At 39.5% G+C, this 26,197-nt stretch overlaps 1 protein-coding gene across 5 annotated transcripts in view; it reads left to right on the top strand.

Moving 5' to 3' along the window:
* The window catches only part of LOC132136591 (cytospin-B-like), a 137,104-nt gene that overhangs the window by 16,569 nt on the left and 94,338 nt on the right, over positions 1-26,197 (top strand). Inside the window, exon 1 of one of the 5 annotated variants that reach the window (XM_059547254.1) lies at positions 10,532-10,768. The exons of the other annotated variants lie outside the window; for them this stretch is intronic. The gene's annotated coding sequence lies outside the window, so the exon portion shown is untranslated. Of the gene's footprint in view, positions 1-10,531; positions 10,769-26,197 lie in introns of those variants that run through there. 5 annotated transcript variants of the gene reach the window in all.

Below are 26,197 nucleotides of genomic sequence, written 5' to 3'. Positions count from 1 at the left end.
GCAATGTTCAGCTCAACTTTTTGTGTGTTGGATGAGAAACGAAACAGACTAAACTGTGACACAACTTTTTTCTGTAAAGTAGAACTTGCATACACGTTTGAAAAGCTAGAAGTAAACGTCAGTGCAGTATAGGATTATTATTATTTTTTTTTCTTGACACACTTCCCACATCTTTTTTCAAAAGTGTGCTTAACTGCTTAGAAGCAGATCTTTTAGAAGTGGTGAACGCCTCACTTCTTTCTGGGACATTTCCAAACTCCTTAAAAACTGCAGTTGTTAAGCCCCTCCTGAAAAAGAGCAATTTTGATAACACCATTTTGAGCAATTTTAGACCAATATCAAATCTTCCTTTTATAGGCAAAATTATAGAAAAGGTAGTTTTTAATCAGCTGAAAAAATACTTAAACTCAAATGGTTACCTGGACAATTTTCAATCTGATTTTCGACCGCATCACAGCACAGAGACAGCACTCATTAAGATAATAAATGATATTCGCTTAAATTGTGACTCTGGCAAAATATCGGTGCTGGTATTGCTAGATCTCAGTGCTGCGTTTGACACTGTTGATCATAACATACTACTAGAGAGACTGGAAAACTGGGTCGGGCTTTCTGGGATGGTACTCAAATGGTTCAGGTCATACTTTGAAGGGAGAGGCTATTATGTGAGTCTAGGAGAGCATAAGTCTAAGTGGACGTCCATGACATGTGGAGTCCCACAAGGGTCAATTCTTGCACCACTCTTGTTTAGCCTGTATATGCTCCCACTAAGTCAAATAATAAGAAAGAACCAAATTGCCTATCACAGCTATGCTGATGATACCCAGATTTACCTAGCGTATCTCCAAATGAATAAAGCCCCATTGACTCCCTCTGCCAATGCATTGATGAAATTAATAGTTGGATGTGCCAGAACTTTCTTCAGTTAAACAAAGAAAAAACTGAAGTCATTACATTTGGAAACAAAGATGAAGTTTTCAAGGTGAATGCATACCTTGACTCTCAAGGTACTAAAAACACAAACAACTTAAAATCAAGTCAGGAATCTTGGTGTGATTCTGGAGACAGACCTTAGTTTCAGTAGTCATGTCAAAGCAGTAACTAAATCAGCATACTATCATTTAAAAAACATTGCAAGAATTATGTTTTGTTTGCAGCCAAGACTTGGAGAAACTTGTTCATGCCTTTATCACCAGCAGGGTGGACTATTGTAATGGGCTCCTCACCGGCCTTCCCAAAAAGACTATTAGACAGCTGCAGCTGTTTAATAAAGTTTCTTTATTTATGCATTTATGTCTATACTGACCGAGCGCTGTGCCAAATTGGTTTTAGACAGGGCATTTTTATTTACTTTTAGTATGAATCGGCCTATCAGCAGCAAAGTTCAATAAAATATGCATTTTTCATTGAAGTACCCCCTTCTTTCTTGTGTTTACTATCATTTTCCACAGAATTAAAGCAATCTCATGCTAAATTTTAGAAAAATTGTATAATTATTCGATTAGTCGACTAATCGTTTCAATAGTCGGTGACTAGTCGACTATTAAAATAGTCGTTAGTTGCAGCCCTATTTAAATCTAGACTTAAAACTCATCTGTTTAGCTGTGCATTTATTGAATGAGCACTGTGCAATGTCCGAACTGATTGCACTATATTTTCAGTTTTTTTTAATGCAAAATCATTTTCTAACTGTTTTAAATTCATTTTAAATAAGTACATTTTTTAATAATTTCAAAAGTTTTAAAATTGCTTGTTTTTTTCTTGTTATTATTTTTCTTCATTATTATTTTACTGTATTTTATATATAGCACTTTGAATTACCATTTTGTACGAAATGTGCTATATAAATAAACTTGCCTTGCCATGCCTTGCCTATTACCTTAAAAATACATTGACTTAATTTGATTTAAAAATCACCTGCTGTAGCACACTGAGAAAAAAAAGTGTTTCATTCATCCAATTAAAAAATGTTAGGGTAATGACTCACATCCATATTTTTTTTAACTTGAGCAAATAGTTATTTATTTTTCATTGTCTCAAATAAAACAATATAGATGCATTTGTCACGTTCGGTGTTATGGAAAACACAGGAGAGAGAACCAATTGCGAGTATGTCTTTAATAAGGGGTAATCCAAAGAGAATACACAGTCCAGGCAGGGTCAAAACCGGTAAATCCAAACATAACATAAACAAGGCAAGGCAAGACAAGGCATTGACGGACATGAATAAACGTTTAACACTAAACAAGGACTCCGTGACTAAGACTCAGACAGACCAGGTATAAATACACAAAAGGATGATGGGGAAACAGGAGACAGGTGGGGAACAATCAATTAACTAAACAAGGAGGAAGGTGACCAAATAAGGAGACAGGAAGTGATAAATGATAAACAGTGTGGGAACTGAGGACACCTAGTGGAAACCCAGGGAACACAACCCAGACACTGTGACAGTACCCCCTTACTAAGGAGCGGCTCCCAGACGCTCCAAGACAGACACAAAACAGAGACCAGGAGGGAGGCGGACAGGTGGAGGCTCAGGGGGAGGGACGGAGGGCCAGACTAACAGAAAGGAACAGGGACCGACATTAACACAAAAACAAAAGGAGAAAAAAAAAAAAACAACAACATGAAGCCCCCCAGGGCGGAGCAGAAGACCACCACACCCTTGTGGTCAAGGCCAGAGTCCTCCAGGGCGGAGCGGAAGACCACCACAACCGTGTAGTCAGGGCAAACGCCCCCCAGGGCGGAACGGAAGACCACCACGTCCGTGTGGTCAGAGCGGAAGCCCCCCAGGGCGGAGCGGAAGACCACCACACCCTTGTGGTCAAGGCCAGAGTCCTCCAGGGTGGAGCAGATGACCACCACGCCCCTGTGGTCGATGCCGGAGTCCAACAGGGCGGAGCAGCAGACCACCCAGTGACTTGACTTAACTCTGAAAGTTCAACGGTGACTGGCCCTGACTCTGGAGAGGTCACTGGCACCTGACTCGACTCTGGAGAGTTCACTGGCCCCTGACTCGCCTCTGGAGGGTCAACTGAAACCTGACTCGACTCTGGACTGCCTGTGGAGACTTGAGACGCCTCGGCTTCGGGCACCGCCTCTGGAACGGACTCGGGCACTGCCTCGGTCACGGCCTCGGGAGCGGCCTCGGGCACCGCATCGGGTCCCGCCTCGGCATCGGGCACCGCCTCGGCCTCCGGAACAGCATCGGGCACCGCCTCGGCCTCCGGAACAGCATCGGGCCCCGCCTCGGCCTCCGGAACAGCATCGGGCCCCGCCTCGGCCTCCGGAACAGCATCGGGCCCCGCCTCGGCCTCCGGAACAGCATCGGATCCCGCCTCGGCATCGGGCACCGCCTCGGCATCGGGCACCGCCTCGGCCTCCGGAACAGCATCGGGCACCGCCTCGGCATCGGGCACCGCCTCGGCCTCCGGAACGGCATCGGGCACCGCCTCGGCCTCCGGAACGGCATCGGGCACCGCCTCGGCCTCCGGAACGGCATCGGGCACCGCCTCGGCCTCCGGAACGGCATCGGGCACCGCCTCGGCCTCCGGAACGGCATCGGGCACCGCCTCGGCCTCCGGAATGGCATCGGGCACCACCTCGGCCTCCGGAACGGCATCGGGCACCGCCTCGGCATCGGGTACCACCTCGGCCTCCGGAACAGCATCGGGCACCGCCTCTGCATCGGGCACCGCCTCGGCCTCCGGAACAGCATCGAGCACCGCATCGGGTACGGCCTCGGGCACCGCCTCGGCCTCGGGAACAGCATCGGGCACCGCCTCGGCATCGGGCACCGCCTCGGCCTCGGGACCAGCATCGGGCACCGCCTCGGCATCGGGTACCACCTCGGCCTCCGGAACAGCATCGGGCACCGCCTCGGCCTCCGGAACAGCATCGAGCACCGCATCGGGTATGGCCTCGGGCACCGCCTCGGCCTTGGGAACAGCATCGGGCACCGCCTCGGCATCGGGCACCGTCTCGGCATCGGGCACCGCCTCGGCATCGGGCACCGCCTCGGCCTCGGGACCAGTATCGGGCACCGCCTCGGCCTCCGGAACAGCAACGGGCACCGCCTCGGCCTTCGGAACAGCAACGGGCACCGCCTCGGCCTTCGGAACAGCATCGGGCACCGCCTCGGGAACGTCCTCCGGGCTTTGAGGAACGGTAGACGCCTGTCTCCTCCTCCTCCGCCCTCTATGATGGCGAGTCGGTGACACCTTGTCTGGAGACTCAGGCGTTGAGTCGGCCATGTTGTGCTGTGGCTCCAAGCTGGCGGCCATCTTGTACTGTGGCGCTGGGCTGGCGGCCATCTTGTGCTGTGGCTCTGGGCTGGCGGCCATCTTGTGCTGTGGCTCTGGGCTGGCGGCCATCTTGTGCTGTGGCTCTGGGCTGGCGGCCATCTTGTGCTGTGGCTCTGGGCTGGCGGCCATCTTGTGCTGTGGCTCTGGGCTGGCGGCCATCTTGTGCTGTGGCGCTGGGCTGGCGGCCATCTTGTGCTGTGGCTCTGGGCTGGCGGCCATCTTGTGCTGTGGCGCTGGGCTGGCGGCCATCTTGTGCTGAGGCGCTGGCTCAGCAGCCATGACATTGACCGTCTTGGGAATCTCTAGAATCTTGGACAGCGTAGCGAAATAATCCAAGAATGAGTCAGCAGCCTTCTTGGGCGTTGGCGCTGAGCTGGCGGCCATCTTGCACCGTGGCGCTGGGCTCGCGGCAATCATGGGCAGTGGCGCCACCGTGGCGGACGTGCGCTTCCTCTCCCCTCTCCGTCCGCCATGGTGAGACGGTGGCTCTGATCCATCCCACACGAGCCCCGGGTCGAAGGGAGGCCATGGTTGAGAGCGGTGCTGAATCTCCTCTCGACCATTCCCTCCTCGGCGACCTCCCCTGGTCCCCCGGAAAACCACCAGGCGAGTTCCCTCAAATCCGTTCCTCTCCCGCTCTGTGGCTGGGGAGGAGACATAAACAGACATACCGCTGGCTCTTGTAGTGACGGAGTCCTTCTGTCACGTTCGGTGTTATGGAAAACACAGGAGAGAGAACCAATTGCGAGTATGTCTTTAATAAGGGGTAATCCAAAGAGAATACACAGTCCAGGCAGGGTCAAAACCGGTAAATCCAAACATAACATAAACGAGGCAAGGCAAGGCAAGACAAGGCATTGACGGACATGAATAAACGTTTAACACTAAACAAGGACTCCGTGACTAAGACTCAGACAGACCAGGTATAAATACACAAAAGGATGATGGGGAAACAGGAGAAAGGTGGGGAACAATCAATTAACTAAACAAGGAGGAAGGTGACCAAATAAGGAGACAGGAAGTGATAAATGATAAACACTGTGGGAACTGAGGACACCTAGTGGAAACCCAGGGAACACAACCCAGACACTGTGACAGCATTACCCTATTTTTATTATTATTATTTCTTTTAATTGGACGAATGAAACACTTTGAATCTTTGTTTTATTCGCACCAACATTATTTGATTTTAACATTTTGGAATAATTTTTTTATATAGCATACTTTTTATTCTCACTGGTAAAGCTTTTTTTAATGTAAAACCAAATTTAAAAACTAAAACAAATACTGAATGATGATTAAGAAACCTCTTATTGAAAGTATGTTGATTGTGTTGTTTGGATTGTAGAACTATGCAGTTATTGCCTTTAATTTCACATGGTTAAAGTTAATGTTTTAATTTAAGGCCAGTTCTATGCAGTTTCAACCCAATTCAAAAACAAAAGCTAAATGCTGATGTCTGTACCATCTATGTTTGTATTGAATGTAGGCTACTTACTGTGCAGTTATTGACGTTAATTTCAGATACAGTTATTGTTTTCAATTGCCAAAAGCCAGTTTGGCCTATTAAATACCAAATAAACATTTTGTTTATGCATACTTTCTTGTTTGTTGCTTAAAAAAAAAAAAAAACGGAAATCGGTATCGAGATGATCGTGCATCCCTAGTTATAGTCTTATTAAACTGTATGTACATTAGGTATGTGACAGTATCAACTTTTCACAATACAAACAAAAGCTAAATGCTGATGTCGAACGAATGAACGAATGAACGAATGATTTTTGTCATAATCGTGCAGCCCTACAAGGAACACAAGTAAACTGCAAGTTTTCCTAGTTGCTGTATCACAATCATTGCTCACAACTTGCTAGCTAATGTGCACATGCCGTTTGCCAAGTTCCACCGCGTCTCAATACCATGTTCAGAAAGAAAATTATGTTTACTACAGAACCCCTATACGAGATGGGAGGAAAAATATGTATTTCAATACTTTCTTGCGCAGTTTTATGATTGGGTTATTATACTGTATATAAATTGCAGGCACCAGGTAGCCACTATTATGCCTGGCATTGAAACTTATTTTGAAGGCAGGATCACTTTTTAGTTTCACTTTCACTTTCGAGATTCGCAATGACACGTACTCTGTTTATATTATGGAGCAGCAGTACTTACCACACATTTTACAAGATAAGATGTTTGTGGTGCTAAGAATCTGCAAATCATTTGCCATCATCTTTAGTCATCTCTTCTAACTGTGTATCTGTTAAGTGAAACTTTAAGTACTGTAATGTAGCAGGCAAGCGTTAGCAAACATTATTTGTTTTCTGTGCCTTTCTATATACGGATTCACGCTTCTGGCACACCCCTAACTCCTCCCTCACCCCATCCCAACCCATCATTGTGCATCAATGAAAGCTTAGCCTAATGCATTTAGTTTTAATTTAGTATCAGACCTCTAGAAAGACCTCTGTAAAACAGCTTATGAACAATGTCACGTAATATTACATTTACTTACCTCAGGAAAGATATAGCTCAATAACAACCTCCCCCCCTTCTTATTTTGTTAAATATATTAGCAATATTTTATATTAATTACCAACTGACAGGGTTTACTGTATAGTTTAAAACTTATCTGAGAGAGCGGGGCTCCAGACCAACATTTGAGAGCAGTGACACGAAGTTCTACAGATGGTGTTTTGCATTAATAAGTGCAGTTACTAATAATAGTTCATGTTCATTTTTTTGTTTATTATTTTTAATAATATATATATATTTTTTTTTTACATAATTGTTTTTTTTATTTAGTGTTCCTGTAGCTCAAGTGGTAGAGCATTGCGTTAACAAGTTCAAGGTTGGGGGTTTCAAATCTCAGGGAACACATGTTAGGAGAAAATTGTTAGCTTGAATGCAATGTAAGTCGCTTTGGATAAAAGCGTCTGCTAAATGCATACATTTAAAAGTAGAAATGAATGTCTAATAAGCCAAGAAGTGCTCCTCTGCTGCTGTCTACTGGTTATAATTGTGATTTGATGTATTCTTAAAATTTTACACGTGTTTACCACAAATATATTTTGTGGTGTATCCCATTTAAAATAACATTTAATCATCTTTATCATCTTAGAGCATTAAAGTGCTGGAAATAGTTGTGTGAAATGCTTGAAAATCATTGAAAAGTGTTTGAATTTCTCTCTCAAAAGGTTGTACAAACCCAGAAATGAATGATACAATGCATTTGACTATTTCTACCACAACACCATGGTTACAGTTAGCGTTACCACTTCAGGTTTACTGACGTATGTCATCGCTGTTTATAACAGAGATTTCTGTGCAGAATTTGAATGATTCTCACTAGATCTCGCAGTAACCTTATCATTGTGCAGTGATTTGGGGATTGTGTCTATAAGCCCATGCTAGATCAGAGGGCATTGTGGGATAGCTATCCTACGGCACAAGAGAAGAATTTGGTTGGAAATGATAACTTCATGTCCTGCTTTGTAATTCGAAGCTCATGACTTGGCACTTTGAGGGCCAACACACACATGGATTGCTCCAATGTGCTCTACAGATGTTACTTCACTTACGTGGACAACTAATCCTGTGTGTGTGTGTGCATTGTGCATCTAGGGCAGAGGTCAATCACTGAGATGATACAGACCATCAGAGGCATCATGAAAGTACTTTGAATGTCACTTGTCATCACATAAAACACTTTAAGTGTTACTTTCTGAATTCAGTGTTTCTCACAGTATTTTGTGAGACTTGTGGCAGAAGGTGATGTCACATAGTAATTGGCATTTTTATGACGTCATTGCATCGGGTTTGCATTCAGACAAGTTTTGGCACTTCAGATCTGTTCTACTCTCTCTTCTACTACTGTAATACAACTGAATGCCCAATAAAGCTAGTGCTGGGCGCTTTGACCAAAAATGTACATCACGTTTTTTTTTCAAAATTATACCGGTTTTCCGGTTTATGACGTTTTTTTTTTTTCATGCATAATCAGGTGTACAATGCATTTTCTGCTGGTTGATATTCCAAGACGTGCTTGCGGCTAAGGTGCTGGAGCAAATTGCTCCAATTTTAGCAATTTTAGCCAGACAGCACTTAAAATGGATGTTTGGTCGACGTCGGATTTTTGGAAACCAAAAAACCTCCAAACAACAGACCAGGCTCCTCTTTTTCACAAATTATCTGGCTGCAGTGCATATGCAGGCCGCAGCACGGACTCATTGTGCTTTCACACAGGATGCGTTTGCTGTCCGCTACTGATCCTGAACATTTGTTCATTGTTTTGATTTCATATCATGTAAAAAAAAAAATATATATTTTTTTTCAGCATTGTAAGTCTTTTATCACAGTACAGTAACAATCTTTCATATAGACATTAGTTTAAACTCAATAAATATAAACAACACATTATTCATGCATTTTACTTCTAGGTTTGTATAATAAGCTGCTCAAGCAAGCCGCAACACATTTAAACACAATTAGCCTACTTTTCTTGTTAAAATATTTAAAATTAAAACACCACAGACAGAAACAGTCTCGTGCATTTTGCACTTAAATCTTTATCACAAGCAATCCCAACGGGTCTTAATTAACTTAGTTTTTCTGCTTCCATTTACTAGTTAACATATATATTGTTTTCCTTGTTTATCTAAAAGTGCTCTTTTTCTTGTTTTAAACCTAGCCAAAAACCCATGTGACTGCGTTTCCATGTCAATCCATGTTCATTTTTCCCGCGAACAATGCGCTTTCACTTTAATTCAGCGCCTGCAGCACAGCAAAAATAGACTCGTTATGGTAATAGTACGTTAACAATCCCTGCACTGCTGCAGACGACGCACCGCTCCTTGAACGCGCTGATGGACCGCAACCTCAAACAGCTGGAATCTGTTAATACGCACTGCAGATGGACTATGTGTGAAACAGGCGTTATAACGTAACACCAGAGCACTGCTGTGTTTACCCTCACCATGTCTAACAGTCGCTGCTTAGAAGTGCAACATTGTAAAGGGTCCGTCTGAAACAGTGTTTCAGCATAACGTTCGTTCCGAATGCTGAGTAATTAAATACACCGGTATGTAGGTATATTCAAAATTAACATCGTAATGAAAATATACAACGGTTTTCGGTATGAACCGGTTTACCGCCCAGCACTAAATAAAGCTGTTCCAATTTACATATTTTCTGTTGTCATACATAAAACAAGTATAAATAGTCACTAAATACGACCCATTAATACTAGTGCTGGGCGATATGGGCAAAAATGAATATCTTTGTATTTTTTAGACAATTTGCGATATTCGATATACATCTCAGTATTTTAGCTTTTGAATTTGGATAAAATTCACGCTGAATCACACATGCGCAGTATCATCAGCTCCTTGGTTCTCGAATCGGACACGTCTGACAGAAACGGTTCTTGACTCGAGAACGAGTCAGTCTTTTGTTCATTATCTGGCTCGGCTCGGTGTTCATCTTCAGTTCTCTCTTCACAGCAGTTCAGTCAGTGTACTGTTTGAGTAAATGAATTACTCCGGGATATTGGTTTGTTTGAACTCAGAGGGAGTGGAGTGTCAGCCACATTAAAAAAGTTAACAGCTTAAGTCATTTGTGGATTAATGCATATTGGAGATGCGAACCGTTTAAAACGATTCAGTTCGATTTGGTGAACTGGTTCAAAAAGATCCGGTTATATCAAATGATTCATTCGCAAACCGGATATCACAAACTGCAGTGTTTTGAACTCTCTCTCACAACAGACACGGAAGAGAAGACAATGCTGAATAAAGTCATAGTTTTTGCTATTTTTGGACCAAAATGTATTTTCGATGTTATTCTTACCTTTCTGGACATGGACAGTATACCGTTTTCACAACTTCAATGGAGGGACTGAGAGCTCTCTGACTATATCTAAAATATCTTAAACTGTGTTCCAAAGATAAACGGAGGTCTTACGGGTTTGGAACAACCTGAGGGTAAGTTATTAATGACATAATTTAGCTATTTGGGTGAACTATCCCTTTAAATCCCTAAATACTAAATCAATAAATGTTTGAGTACATGATCATATTCTAATTTTAAAAATGTGGCCACATTTCGGCACATTTTAAATAGAGCTTTGAATACTGTGAAATCAAGTCATGACAACTATGTTTTCATGATCAATTTTTGTTGTCTCAGCTTAGTGCTACCCTTTTCTGTGAGTCACATTTAAATTAAGTATAAGGCCACCCGCCAACTAGTTTATGCTTGTCAGAAAGTAAAAAGCACTGTAACCCCATCCTACTTGGCACGTGTCTGCTGTCTAATCAGCTGTGAGGCTGGAATACAGCCATTGGCTCAGAAAATCAAGGCACATCTGTTGTGTGTCATATCTTACCTTGCCACTAAAAAGTTTTCCTTTCTCAGACACAGTTTGCAGAGTTTTGAAGTTGAATGCAAGCCTTCAGTTAAAGGTGAGTTTAAATGAAGGGGAGTGAAACCACAGTTGTTCAAATGAGATACAGATGTTGTCCAGACTTGCAGAGCAGGACTTGTGGTTAACTGGTTATGTCAAATCAGCAGTAAAAATGAAAACCGTTTTGGTAGTGGTTGACAGTGAAGTGAAACTCTGTTGAAGGCATGTTAAAATATGATGGATTTATCTCGTACTAACTTTATTCATGTGACATTTATGGGAGTTTTTGAGACTGGAGTGACTAAATGTGACCCACCTTATGGGTACAGGACTCAGCAGGGTATTAGGCTACATCCCAATTCACATACGTTTACAGTGCACTATACAGTAAATATGACTTATGTCAACAGGAATGATAGTGACACAACTGAAAAAACTATAAAAACGTTGACCAATCAGAATCCACCAGACTTTAAAAAGCTCAAGCTTTTAAAGTGGCAGACCATATAGACATGCTCTTCTTCTTTGTGTCTGCTAGCACAAGGGCTTGTTATGGGTAGGGATGCAGCAATTAACCAGTTTCACGATTAACCGTGCTTTAAACGGTTAATTAATCGTAAAGGCTCCACTACACCGAGTGTTTCTGTTGCATGGAACGAAACAGTTGCAACTTGCGCAGAACGAAAACAGAGTAACACTAGCGGTGCACCAGCTTAAAATGCTGCACTTATCAGAGACACAGACTACTACACACACTAGATTAACTATGACAGAGGAACCAAACAACGATCCTTTATTTCCACCGAGACTATTTTGGGTACACCAAGAATGACATTTATCCTAAATATTGCCGTAAAAACTACTGCTAAAGAGCGAATACACGGCTTTAAACTATTCTAATGCACAACGTCAAGGCAAGACTGACGTGAAGCTATGGAGCATTCTGCCCGCTTCGGATCAGACAGGGATGAAATAGTGCGGTAATATCACATTTATTTGAATTAATTAATTACAACATTTAGCTACTTGAATTAATTATTCGATCGGGGGGAGAGAGAGAGAGAGAGAGAGAGAGAGAGAGAGAGAGAGAGAGAGAGAGAGAGAGAGAGAGAGAGAGAGAGAGAGAGAGAGAGAGAGAGAGAGAAGTGAGTTTGTGTGTGTGTGAGTAAACTTGCATCAGCGCGTCCCTCTACAAATGTGTGTTTAGTTACTTAAACAGTGATTTTATCCCCTTGTTGGTAATGAATATTATGTAATCTAAGCTATTTTATTAATAAAAGTCGTGGGGTACAACAAGTTCCTCCTGAATGTTTGTATGTGTGCCCAGTGTGATCTCCGATCTCACAAACCAAAATAATAGACATGATTTTCTCAGGCCACATGGAAAATCGTATGAATTATTATAAAATTATTAAAATGAATACGTATGGATGAAAGTTGATTACAATAATAGTTCAGCTTATTCCCCTCAATATTAATAGTTTGCCCTGTGGGATAAATAGTTAATAGTCTTATATTAATAATACTTCATTAACATCGTTATTTATTATACCTTTTAAAGTATTATTCATGAGTCAAAAACCAGCAAGATTTTTTTTTTCACCATGTTTCCAGTTCTCTGCCTCAGCTCCAAATAAAATGTAAAGAATATACAAATTAAAAGCACTAAATACTTTTTTGATCTATTTTCAAAAGGTAAATACTGACATAGATGTTTACAGAGCAGAAGTCACCTTTTTAATTCCAACTGGAGAGATGGACTTTTGTTTGTTATTATTATTATTTTGTGCTGTATTGGTTACTGTGTTATTTCTGTTTCAAAAGTCAGCAATAAATAACTTTAATATCTAAAGAGTTTCCATGTGATTTTATACTTTAATAATTTTGTTAAATTAATAAATGCATAATAATCGTCATAATCGTAAAACCGTGTTTCTGTATTTCTAAGACATTAATCATACCAACAAAATCTATAATAGTTGCATCACTAGTTGTGGGCATTTGCTGAAAAGACATGTAAAGTTTCCCGAAAAAGTATATCATTTGGACACATTTGACTACTTTTTGAATGTACCTTGACTTGAGATGGAATAATTCTAATATTGCATCTGATTGAGGGCAGAAAATATGTGGAATGAGACATAACAATAATCTCCATGTGTTTTAGAAGACTAGCCACATGTCATAGAGTAGTACATAAATAGAGACCCTTGTCTGTCCATTGCGTAGGTGTCTTGTTGTCTTGTGTGATTTGAAAGACATGAATAGATGTCCCTACTACACATGCCTCCGTCTTCTGTTGATGGATTGTAGCATGTTCTTATTGCAAAGGAAGCTATTGTATACCAGTATGTGGGTGTTGGCCTTGCTGTTCATTGGCTAATAGACATTGAATGTGGACAGCTGATATTTACTCTGGGCTTGGTTCGTCTACCCTTGATTTGATTTATTTGCCTTTGATGCTGTAGATTTGCAGCATCTCTATGAAAAGGATCACAATTGCTTTGATGAAGGAATTCAAGCAGTAGAGCTGTAATCGGGCCTTAAAAGTTAGGCCCGACAGGACCCGAGCCCGACAGGTTTCGGCCAGAGCCCGACAAGTAAACTTTGATTGACAGCTTTTTAAAAGCCCGAACCCGTTTACAGCCCGACATTATTGAAATGTGCGCACAGACACAGCTCTTTTGCCTTTTGTCAAGAATGAGTCATTGATACATGTTCTAACATAGTTTATTCATAACTAAAGTAGACTAGACCACTTGGAAGTTGGAATAAAGAAATAAAATAAGTCCTCTGTAACATCTTAACATCTTAGCCTATAAATAAACCAACGCACCAATAAAAATGAGTCTTTTTTTAACAAATTAAATTAAAGTAAGATACATTTTAAATTAAGATGGTTATTTGGCAATAACGAAATTAAGATAAAGGCTCCGCTGGATTTGCTTTGCCACTAGCAGCTGACATTTAATAAAAGAATAATTCCAACATTAGCGTTAATACTTTGTCCACATTATGCATTTAAGACACAGTGAATATTTAGTTATCATTTGAAAAACCTACTCACAGAAATTAGGCTAAGCCTACATGTTTTTGAGGAAAATGATTGAATCCACTGAAGATGTCTTCAGCGTGTCCTGCGCTCACTGATGGTGCATCCAGCAATATAACCCACTGGCTCATTATTCTCATTATAAACACGTTCAAAACTTTTCCACACCTCAGACTTTGCTTTAGTTGCTGGTGCAACCAAAACGTAATCGCCAGAGGCAAGCCTCCGTTTCTCCTACTCTGCTTCCATTTTAGCATCTTTTTCGCGCTAATCGAAACGCATCACATGACCGCTTGTTTACCTCGCAAACCGGAGCGCTAGCCCGAGCCCACGTAAGATGATATAAATTAAGCCCGAACCCGCCGGGTCCTATCGGGTCCCATCGGATTCGGACAAAGATCTTCAGCTCTATCAAGCAGTGGCTACAAAAATTAATGAATAAATAAAACCATGTTGCCATTGGGATGTGAGTGTCATTATTCATGGCTTCACTTTGATGAAAGTTTGTGCATTAAACATTTCTGAAATTTAGACATTGTTAGGGAAGGATATAAAATTAGGGGTACAGTGTGTTTTCAATAGCAAGTCAAAACAATAGAGCACGTAAAAAAAGCTAAGGCCCTTTTCCTGCCAGTCCAGCCGCTTTGGGATGTTATAATCTGCATTATTATTTAATTCAAGTCCCCATCTGTTATAAGATTTTCTGTTCAGTTAGCCATATTGGGTTAATTCCTACAGCTCTATTTGTGGTCAAATTTAGAGAAAGAGCAATTCAGTCAGCTGCATCCCTACTTTCGGTCTCAATTTCTCTTCCCATCGCAGAACAGGTGGCGAACTCAGAGTGGCTGTCTGTATTGGCTGTAGGCCTAACCCACTCCTCTGCATTATTAACACTGTTACACTATACTGTATGTTCTGTTGCTTTAGCATGTGACTGCTCACTGCATTTATTTACAGCGGTTTCTATGTGGTAAAGGAAGGAACTGACTGCTATAATGAGCTTGGTCTTGAATGTTATGCTCCTGTTAGCCAGCACCCCCATTATGTGACTCACAGCTGAAACTGCCCTACCTAACTTAAAACTGTAACAGTTCCTTACTTTAGTGTGTTACACACAAAATTTTGGTGTCTTTGGAAAGAAGACCCTGGGCTGTACTTTTTATGAACCAGGGATTTGATAATGCTCAAAAATATTAAAAGTTATAGACACTAGGGATGCACGATCATGATTTTTCATGGCTGATTCCGTTACCGATTTTTTACAAGCAAACTGGCCGATTCCGATACCGATTTCCGATTTTTTTTATCTTTAAGCAACAAACAAGAAAGAAGGAAAGTGTGCATAAACAAGATGTTTATTTGGTATTAGATAGGCCAAACTGGCTTTTGGCTATTGAAAACAATAACCGTAACCATCTGAAATTAACAGCAGAAACTGCACAGTAAGTAGACTACATTCAATACAAACATAGACGGTACAGACATCAGCATTTAGCTTTTGTTTTTGAATTGACTACATTGAATTACTGATTTTGAAATTACATATAACTGGCCTTAAATTAAAACATTAACTGTAACCATGTGAAATTAAAGGCAATAACTGCATAGTTCTACAATCCAGACAACACAATCAACACAGATTCAATAAGATGTATCTTAATTAGCATTCAGTATTTGTTTTAGTTTTTAAATTTGGTTTTAAAAAAAATGTCTTTACCAGTGAGACTAAATAAAAGTATGCTATATAAATACATTATTCCAAAATGTTAAAATCAAATAATGTTGATGCGAATAAAACAAAGATGCAAAGTGTTTCATTCATTCAATTAAAAAAAAAATTAGGGTAATGATTCACATCTGTATTTTTTTACTTGAGCCAATGAAAAATAAATAACTTATTGTCTCAAATAAAAAAATATAGATGTGAATCATTACCCTAAAATGTTTTAATTGAATGAATGAAACACTTTTTTTCAGTGTGCTACAGCAGGTAATTTTTAAATCAAATTAAGTCGATGTAATTTTAAGGTGAAATAAAAATAATCATCCTAATGCTGAACTGACGTTTACTTCTGTCTTTTCAAACGTGTGTGCAAGTTCTAATTTACAAAAAAAAAAAAAAAAAATCAGTTATGTCACAGTTTAGTCCATTTCGATTCTCATCCAACACGTGAGAAGTTGAGCTGAACATCTCTTCACAGTCTACTCGTGTTCAGGGCGCGGACCGGTACAGCTTTAGTGCACGCAGAAAAGGGGCTTTTATTTGTGCGCCAGTACACCAACGGCAGTTCGCTTCCTGCTATCTGTGCCTCAGACATGAAGCTCTGCATTTCCAGTGCTGAACGGCTGCCCGTTTCCTGCGCACAGATTTTGAAATACTTCCACACAAATGATATGATAGCAAACAATTACAATGTAGTATGTGCACGCGGGCGCACTTCCGGAAAAATCGGCCGAAAAAAAAAGACCAAAAACTGGTCGATTGCCGATCGCGTATTTTAAGCAAAAAACGTCCGGTTCCGATTTATGGCCGGTCAACCGGTGCATCCCTAATAGACTGGACTGCATTTATATAGCAGCTTCTCTTAGAATTTTTTTTACCACACTGATTTTTTTAAATATATATATATAAAATTACATGAAATCAGTCCTGGAGCAATCTAGAAAAGTAATGGGTTGAACGTCAAATGTCTCATGAGTTTCTATTTCAAATCTCAAAAAAAGATACCATGAACAATGAGATTTCTACAATCATTTTTCTGAGACTGTCTAGTCCCCCCCACCCCCCCAAATATAAAAAATATTTACCAACTGTATTGAAAGGTTCTACAAATTATTTTAGTCATTAAACATACCACTGCATATTTTTCAATTATAAAACAATAGACAAACTTAGACATCATATAAGTGATTTATTTGAGAAATAGAAAGATACAATAAGAATAATAATTTGAGTAAGAAAAATAAATAAGATTTAACTTTGTATGCCTATTACAGAACATCCTGAGATTGCTAGAAATGCAGCATTTACAATGATTTCTGTTCATATAGGCAATTATCACTTGTTGATGTGCTCGTGCTGATGGCCAGTTATAGAGATGGTAATCATATAAATGCGCCATTAAGTCAATAAATCACAGTCTATTCATATTGATGGCGTTCACATTGATAGCCATTATTACACCGTAATAGCGAGCTGATTTGCACTCAAACAGATAGTAATTATGCAGATACAGGCACATTCAACATGAAACACACTCACACATATATATAAAAAGTTGAATATACAGCAAAATACCTTTCTTGATTTATACTTGATCGTGGCTCAAGTTTGGCTGATTGGAGCATTTTTTCCCCACTTGCCTTACTTTCCATCCACCTCATTGAGGCTGTTTAGAAGACATTGCAGCAATATAATTATGTGGTCTGTCTGACACCATTTAAAAGCCGAGTTAATTTTCCTTGTGTGATCCTCGGATGCAAGGATGCAGCATCTGGCCTTAATCATGTTTGAAATCTCTTTCTTGGGTGTAAAACTGGATTTGGCGGCTCATAAAGCTCTCTTTAAATGTCTTGCTCATTAGTAAATTCTCAAAAGATAGACGCTGAGACGTGGCTACTCATAGCTTCCATTTTAGTGATGACCGCAAACTGCTGCCTTTTTACTTTGAAACTAAAACAAAGACAGTCTTTAATGCAGTTTGAAATTCCATGCTTCTCTAGTTCTCTTTCTTTTCTTCCACCCTTATTGCGTGCGGTCTCTGTCCTTTTGCTTGGCATCAGTCATGGCTTATATGAGTGGCCAACCACAAAAAAGGAAAATGTATATAAATGAAGCAAGATTTGGAAAACCTTGTCATGGCACTCTTCTCCTGTACACTTACAGGTTCTGAACTGTCACACAGAGGAGCTCCGATAGGTTGTCCAGACATTAGGCCAGGATATTCCCAGAACAACTGTGCTCACATTTGATTTCTTCCACTCTTTCAGTAATGCTGAAATCTCGCAACATAAAGCACGTAAGAACTTTATTTGCAGTGCTGCAAAATAAGTGTAATATTATTAGTTATGATTGGTTTAATAAAACTGTCAGTCTAGTGGTCGACAGATTGGAGATTTTTAATGGCCGATGCAATGCCGATATTGAGAAATCAATCTGGCCGATTGGCCGATATGAGGATGATATAATACATGTAATTACAATTAGGGCTGGGCGATATACAAAAAAAAATGATATCTTGATATTGTCAAATTTTTTACGATATTCGATATATATCTCTATGTTTGCATTTGCATTTAAATAATAAAAAATAAAACATGATTTTCTTTTGCCCATTAAAAAAAAAAAAAAAACATTTAGATTAAACAGCTAATTTAAGCAGTTAAAAAATCTAGACCAAAAGATCACTTACTGCTTTTTATTAAATGAATACATGTAGGCCTATATGTAACTGAAGCAGTGCAAATTAAGTAACAGTTACAGAAAGTGCATTCTGTCAACTTTTTAGTGCATGCAATTCACAATTTAAACTATGCAACTGGGATAAGTATTTTATTTTAATTTTTTTAACAAGTTTTTAAGCTAAGAACACAAGTCTGTCAACTGTCTGTGGTTTTAAGAGAAGCTCTGTGGAATGAAACTATGTTCCTACTGACACTAAAAACCCTCTTAGATGGGGAGCTAGTTGCTTAAGCACATAGCTATTTCTTATATATAAATATATATAAATGAATACCAAAGACTTTTGCATTCTCTCGGTCTATATTATGGAAACTGGTAAACATATCAGTGAAATTCCCCAATAGTAATTCCAAATAGCCATAGCCTATGTTTCTCTATTCAAACATCAGCGGTCGAGTAAGTGCATTTATTTTGCGATCACAAACGCAAACAATACAGTTGAGATCTCACGGCAGAACACAGACCGGCTGAACGACGCTTTCATTAGATCGCTCAATTCCAGCTTGTTAGTGTTTTCAGATTATCGTCGGCGGCTCTTCCGCAATGAGGAGTGAGCATGTGCGCATGGTTGCCAGATTGCTTAAAATAAGCAAACACTGGGCAGAAAATGTATCCTTGTAACAGTGGAGCTCTGATTCGGAGATTTAAACTCTTGTTATCTGGCAACCGCTATCATTACAGCTCTTGTAGTAGAGGGGCGTAGAACAGTCAGCAGTTACAGGTTCCTTTTTTGGACATTCGGCGCGTTCTTTTGGGAAAGTATGCTTGAATTTGAAATATTCGATATTCCCGATATATTCAAATTGTACATCTTCGTCAAAATTATTCCGATATTATCGCTAATATTCGATATATATCGCCCAGCCCTAATTACAATAAATGAGAGACATTCAGAAAATTGGTGGAATTAAATTAACATTATGCATGAATATTTATTAAAATCTAAATAAAATGAAATTAAATTTAATGTAGCATTTAGTGCAGCCTTTCCTTTTTTTTGCTGAAACATAAAATATATATATATTAGGGGTGTAATGATACGCGGATTCGTATTGAACCGTTCGGTACGAGGCTTTCGGTTCGGTACGCGGTACGCATTATGGAGCGAACGGTTCGTTGGACTAATTAATTATATTTGGAAAATAAATAAAAAATTGAGAAATATAATATGCATTCAACAAGGTAGCCAAATAACCCAAACGACTTAACAGGCAATGCCCCTGACACCCCCAAAGAAGAAAAAAACACCAACTTATATGTTTATGTTAGGCTACTCAGTCAGGCGCTCGCTCACTCAGTATGCGCTGAAGGCTCGTTGCAAAATGGCCAATGCGTTTAACAGACCAGAAATAGAAGATCCTCCAATAACCAACAGGTCTGGTGTTTGGGTGCACTTTGGATTCCCTGTAAGTGAGCGAGCGCCTTTATGGGCCTTTCACACAGGACGCGGTATGCGCGGCGCTGCGCTATAAAACCCATTCATCTCAATGGCTTGCTCCGCACAAGGACGTTTTGTTGCTGCGTCGACCAAAAGCGCAAGCGCAGCGGTGCGCATCATTTGTGTGCTTGCGCGCACGCCGCGGTCAAAGTTCAAAATAGTTCAACTTTTGCCGCTGCGCTCTGTGACGATTACCAGCGCGACCAATAGGATCCAAAACAAGCACGGAAATCAAAATGAATGAACGGCTAGTACAGTACTGTGTGTGTCAGAATTTCCTGAGCTGTACGATACAAGTTTGAGGAAGTATAGGGACATCGTCAGGAAAGCTGTGTCATGGAGACATATCTCCATTCAAGGAACAACAGACTATGATAGAGCTCCCGCTAAAAGTTTTTAAAACTCTGCCTACGCCATAGCGCAGCGCAGCGCAAATCACGTTGTATCTGAAGGGCAACGCTAAACCCAGCGGCAAGCGCCGCGCATACCGCGTCCTGTGTGAAAGGCCCACTCTGTAGTGGAAAATGTAAGTTTTAAGAACATGCTTAATGTAATTGAGCCCCGTTACAATATTCCTTCACGAGCCCATTTTAGACAGACCGTAATTCCTGCTTTGTTCCAAAAAACATAAGCCCTATAGAGAACCAATTGAGTAAAAACACACTCAATATAAAGAGTTATAGAGTTCCATATAAAAAGTTACATCTTTGTATTTGTTCATAACTACTACAATAATATAACATTTTCATTTTTTTATAAGGAGCTGTTTTTGTTTTATATGCTGCTAAGAAAACACTATAGAAGATGGGTAAAGAATAGCTCCATCATTGTTCAATTTAAAAAAAAAACATACTTTGTTAGTTTTAATAAATAAAACATTTTTTAAAAATCAAGGAAATTTATCTGCCAATTTTTTCTTTTTGCTGTATCTAAAACGTACCAAACCGTACCGAACCGTGACACCAGTGTATCGTATCGAACCGAACCGCGAATTGTGAACCGTTACACCCCTAATATATTTATATATATATATATATATATATATATATATATATATATATAAATCCCAATTTTTTAAAATGTAAACAACAGACGTAACACTTAAATGAACAACGTTTAGTGCAGCCTTTCTTACATTCATAATTAGTGAACAAATTAATATTCATAACTTAATGTGAAAATAATATGTGTAATTCCATGTATTTTATGTACAAAAAAAACTAAAATATAAGCACATAAACCGATTAATCGATTAATCGTAAAAATAATCGACAGATTAATCGATTATCAAAATAATCGTTAGTTGCAGCCCTATGTAGTTTACAGAGCAACAGATTGTTTTAATTATAGTATGGGATAGTTGGTTAGTAATAAAGTTTCATGTCTCTGATCTGTTTTGTTTTGCTTGTCCGTTTCATTGTAAAAATAAAACAAGCCTCAAGGCGTATAATTAAATGCTTGGTTATCAGCATAGCATCATTAAATAAGACCGGAAACATATGAAAAGGTGTACAAGAAATTACGCCAATCATGACCCAGATTTCATTCTGGAGTTCACCGGCTTTAGAGTGTTAGAGCGTCACAGAACAACATGCATTTGTGAGGAAGAGCCAGTCATGGGATTTTTGATCATTTGTGAGATAAACACAGTTTCATTTTTGTTTGAATTAGTTTATATCACATCTGTGTCTGTGCCTTTGGACTGCAGATCTGATGTCTCACGGTGCGTTTGAATAAGACTTTGCTGCACAGCGGAGTGTTATTGTATGTAACACAATGTAGCATCACGTTAGAAAGTGAATGACAATTGGTCATTTTACTGTCTGTCCGTTGCTGGCTTCACACCTGAATGGCTTGTCTAATAGAAGAGGCATAAATGCACAATATGGTGTCATAACACATTTTGAAAAACATTGGCCGATGCCGATATTTATAAAATTCCAAATATCAGCTACGGTGATAACACATTTTTTTCTGATGTGCCCTTTAGGGTTGTGCCGATAGACGATAGTATCGTGTATCGACGATAGTCAGAGATTTCGACATAAGCAGATTACTCTGTCGATAATCAAGACAATATTAGGCAAATTTTCCTATTAATGTATTAGATTATAACAATAACTATTATTTTTATTTTTATTAGGCTGCTTATTATAATTCGGCTATCAAACTGCCCTGCAATTTCACTTCAGCACCGCATTTCTCTCTCTCTCTCTCTCTCTCTCTCTCTCACACACACACACTGCGCGTGTGAGCACAGGCGGATTAGAGCCTGTAGTCGCTGAAGTTGTCCACTATGACTCGGATAACTCGTTAAATCCATGAAATGAAAGGGATAGAAAATGAGGAGATGGTGTCCCACACATTTAATGACTGGTACACGACATCGCGCTCTTCTCAAACATGAGAGATTAACTCTTTCTTGGCTTACAGATAAAGTAAAGACAAAGTAATAACAAGGCGGCAGAGCGAACTTATCATCCAGTGGTTCTCACGTAGTCCTTCTCTTAAAAACTGATCACTTAACACTCACTATGTGTGATGACGTAGAAGGACTACGTGAGAACCACTGGATGATAAGTTCGCTCTGCCGCCTTGTTATTATTTTCATGCACTCCGCACTATAATGTGATGCATGCAAAATACAGAGTTTTGACTGTTACAAAGTCTCCATCCACAAACAGACGTACATCATCTGCAGATATAAGGTATTTCATTGCACTTTAACAAGTAATCTGAACGGCCTATATATGTGCAATATTTTAAAGAGCCCTCACTAACTGAGTTTAATGCCACAGTTATGTCAGAATGCACCTCATTCTTGTTTCTGTGGCGGTGCGTCGATTTCGTCATGAGGCGCGGTCCAGAGCGCTGTATGACTGATGCATCAGTTCAATTTAACTTTACTCCAAATATATGAACTCACCTGTTTTGAATACTTTATATTTAACGTGTCCGTTTATGCCCAATATTAGTGTTATACTGCTGGACTTTAAATGAAATCTACTATTGATTTTCACTGTTGACTGATTTTGCAGAACATTTAGACTGATAACTTCCGTGTGCAGATGCGGCAAATTTATCACAGGATGCGCGATATGACAGTTGCGCCCGACAATATGTGAAGTAGCTATTTAAAATACAGTATTTTCATATTTAACGTTAGTTTATCAGTATGTTTGAAAGTATATTTTCGATTATTGGTGATTCCATAGGCTCTCTCTCTCGCGCACCTGCGTGGTTTAAAACACCAAATAGTTTTGCTATGACAAGAACAAAGAGTCTCTCTCTTGCTCCACACATGCACGATAATATCGTGTATCGTCGATCTCACGGGTTGATGATATGACGATTTGAAAAATTACCATATCGCCCAACACCCCCCTTTAGAGATGTAGTGTGTAATGTAGTGTGTAATTTCTGCACCACTTACAGCTCCAAACATAATCACGGACTGTAAGTAATGATTATATGTTTCTTTAACACCTTATATTGCACCTTTTAACAGGTTAAGTTTTTGGAGCCAATGTTGTAATATTGGGCTGCTCGAACAAACATATTTATATGCTGTATATTGCCAGTGCTCAACCTTTTTGACTCAAAGGTCAAATATATAAGGTAAGATATTTTATCCAGTAGTTCTGTATATTTTAACATTTCTTAATAATAAACTAATATTAAAGGGGTCATATGATGCTTTTTTAAAGATCATTATTTTGTTTATTTGGTTTAGCCGATTATGTTGACATGCTTTAATGTTCAAAAAGCACATTATTTTTCAAATACTGTACATTAGTAGGTACTCTATGCCCCGCCTCTCTCAGACGCATAATTTTCTACAAAGTTCCTCCTTCTGACAAGCGCAGGCTGCTCTGATTGGCCAACTGACCCAGTGCATTGAAATGTAATGCCCCCTTTTTATAATTTCCAGCTTCATCTTTCAAAATAAATGTAAAGACAGTTAATAATGTCCTTAGTTTTACCATCAGTTCAAGCCCGAAAGGGGAACAGAGTCGCATGACAGACACCATGATGAAGCTTGTATGTGTTTGTAGTACACAAGCCACAGACGGTTAAGAATGCTGACTCCACTGTATGTTCCTGTCTCTGTCTCTCTCTTTCTCACACACACACAAACGATGCGCAAAACTCCACATTTGAACATTCAATAGCAAATACTTACAGTAGCTTATTCAGAAGTGCCAGATTGTCGTAACAAAGGCAGAATAACCTCCTCTCCTAGGTTCACGAAACGGTTGTCCATAAAATGCGTTGCTGTTCTGTTGTAAATAATCTTAAAGAGTCCTAAATGCATCTACTATCGGAAGGCCAAATAAAGTGCTTTTGCTTTCGCCTAGATACACACAGCATCTCCCTGACATGGCTGCTTCAACACTAACTGAGGTTACTGAAAACAGAACTTCTTTGTTTGTATGAACATTTGGGTAGCATTATGCAAATATTTCCACACTGTGATGTAGACATGTGAGGGCGTGTTTGAATGAGCTGTTTTAGGGGGCGTGGCAGAGTCTTAACTTTGATAAAGAATATCTCTTTGGATTTGAGACTTTAGTCTTTGCAACTTTACAGATCTTCTTTATGCACCAAGAGCTTGTTACACTCCAAAGAGAAAGGAAAAAGTGAAATCGCATCATATGACTCCTTTAATATTATTGATAATAATATAGTAGCTTCAATAATTGAAAGTAAACCTGTGGACTCCTTGAAATTTTTTGAGACCCCCTAGTGGACTCCAGACCCCAGGATAGGAACCACTGACTAAAGGCCTAAACTATACACTGCATTGTGTCATCATAATTTCTATGAGTTAGATTAAAATTTGTCTGACAACAGATCACATAGGCCTACTGTAGTTAAAACAGAATTTGTCCAGTTGCAATTTACAGGCAGTCGATCTTTCAACTCCCGTAAAAGGGCTTTTTCAGCAGGTTACAACACTTTTTTTTTAAATGGGTTACAACACAACATGATTGTGGGTACAGTCAGTAGTCATTTACACATAGGGAACAACAATAGCGTCATAGATGCTGAAAGCTGCTTACTGTGATTTAGCTGGGACTCTGGGAATGGTGTGATACCCTTGTGATCACACTGTTAATAGACTTCAGTCTGTAAGTAAATGCTGCACTGGTGGGGCTAATGCTCTACTCTTTAAAAACAGTGCTAATGGCTTCAGGAAGATTTATCTCTATTTCGATAATCTTTAATCTTCGTGACATCTCTTAAATCTCTTCTCTATGTTACCTTCTCCCTGTGAATGTCTGTGTTTTCCAGACAACATAGTAGAAGTGGCTACTGGTACTGGTGCTATAATAGGAGCACTTACATATTTGTGGGTGGGTGTGTGTATGTGATTATGTTCAAGAGAGCAGAGGCCAATTGCTTGCACAAACAGCTTTCATTTAAGTTCCCTGTTCTTTGTTTCATGTCTTCAAATGTTGCATTTAAGGAACTAATCTGGACTGCTGTGCCACTTTTTAATGTTATGTTTTGTTGAGATGCTTTTGATTTATTTTAAGACTCTAGCTGAGACCAGAAAAATGTTGAGAGGATATGATGAAGCTGCCTGATATTTAGCTTCTACAGCCTCTCAACGACTCAACGCCTAAACATGACTGGTTTCACAGTGATAGCATTAACACATTCTACTCTGCCTCAAACCAGAAGGATTTGGGTCTGCCTCACCCTCATCTAAAAAAAGAAAATGTTTATGCAGGGTTTTTTTTTTAATAAAATGTTATATTTTGTTGAAAAGTAAGGACCATGTAATCCTTTCTGAAATTAGCAGTGGCCAGTACAAAATGATTAGCTTTTTTGTATTGTGGCTTGAGACCATGCGTCAATAACAGCTGAAACTAAGAACTCTTGAGTCATTATGAGCTTCCTCTCTCTCTTCCTTATAAGCTCACTACAGGAAGTTGGTTATACTGCATCATCATTTTCATATTATTTATCTGTGATAAGAAAAACAGTTTAACTCTACCCTTTAACTCTTTTACTCTCAACCCTAAATTTAGCATTTAGCATGCTGATATTATACATTTATAATATAAATTTTTCCTAATTATGAGTTATACATTAGCATTACCATTCATCTCAATGGCAAATGCTCAACAGAATGCAAACAACTACACAAAACTTGTCGCTTTTCTGTGAAATATGCCGTTTTGTACCAGTACAAGTATTAGGCTATCAACCAATGTTCCCTGGCAGACATTTCGGCCAACTGAGCAAAAACATTCTTTATACCAGACCTTTACAGTGTGTAAAGTGTGTAAACTGTAACATTTATATTTGATTTGACCCATGATGTAACTAAATAGTGAATTATTTTAGGTTACCTGTGAATTTTATTTTTATTTTTTTACAGTGCTGTGTTAGCAGGAAATTCTATAAATTATATCTGTAATTAGGGATGTCAATTTTTGATTATTTCCATGATCGATCGTCATTTAAATTAACAATCAATTAATCGATTAATCGTTAATGTTGCAAAATGTGTCTATTGCAGCAG

Source organism: Carassius carassius, chromosome 4 (genome assembly GCF_963082965.1).
Source record: "Carassius carassius chromosome 4, fCarCar2.1, whole genome shotgun sequence".
In the NCBI taxonomy this organism is placed as follows: Eukaryota; Metazoa; Chordata; class Actinopteri; order Cypriniformes; family Cyprinidae; genus Carassius; species Carassius carassius.
The sequence above is the reverse complement of the archived record's forward strand: the minus strand, read 5'-3'. Positions and strand labels throughout refer to the sequence as shown.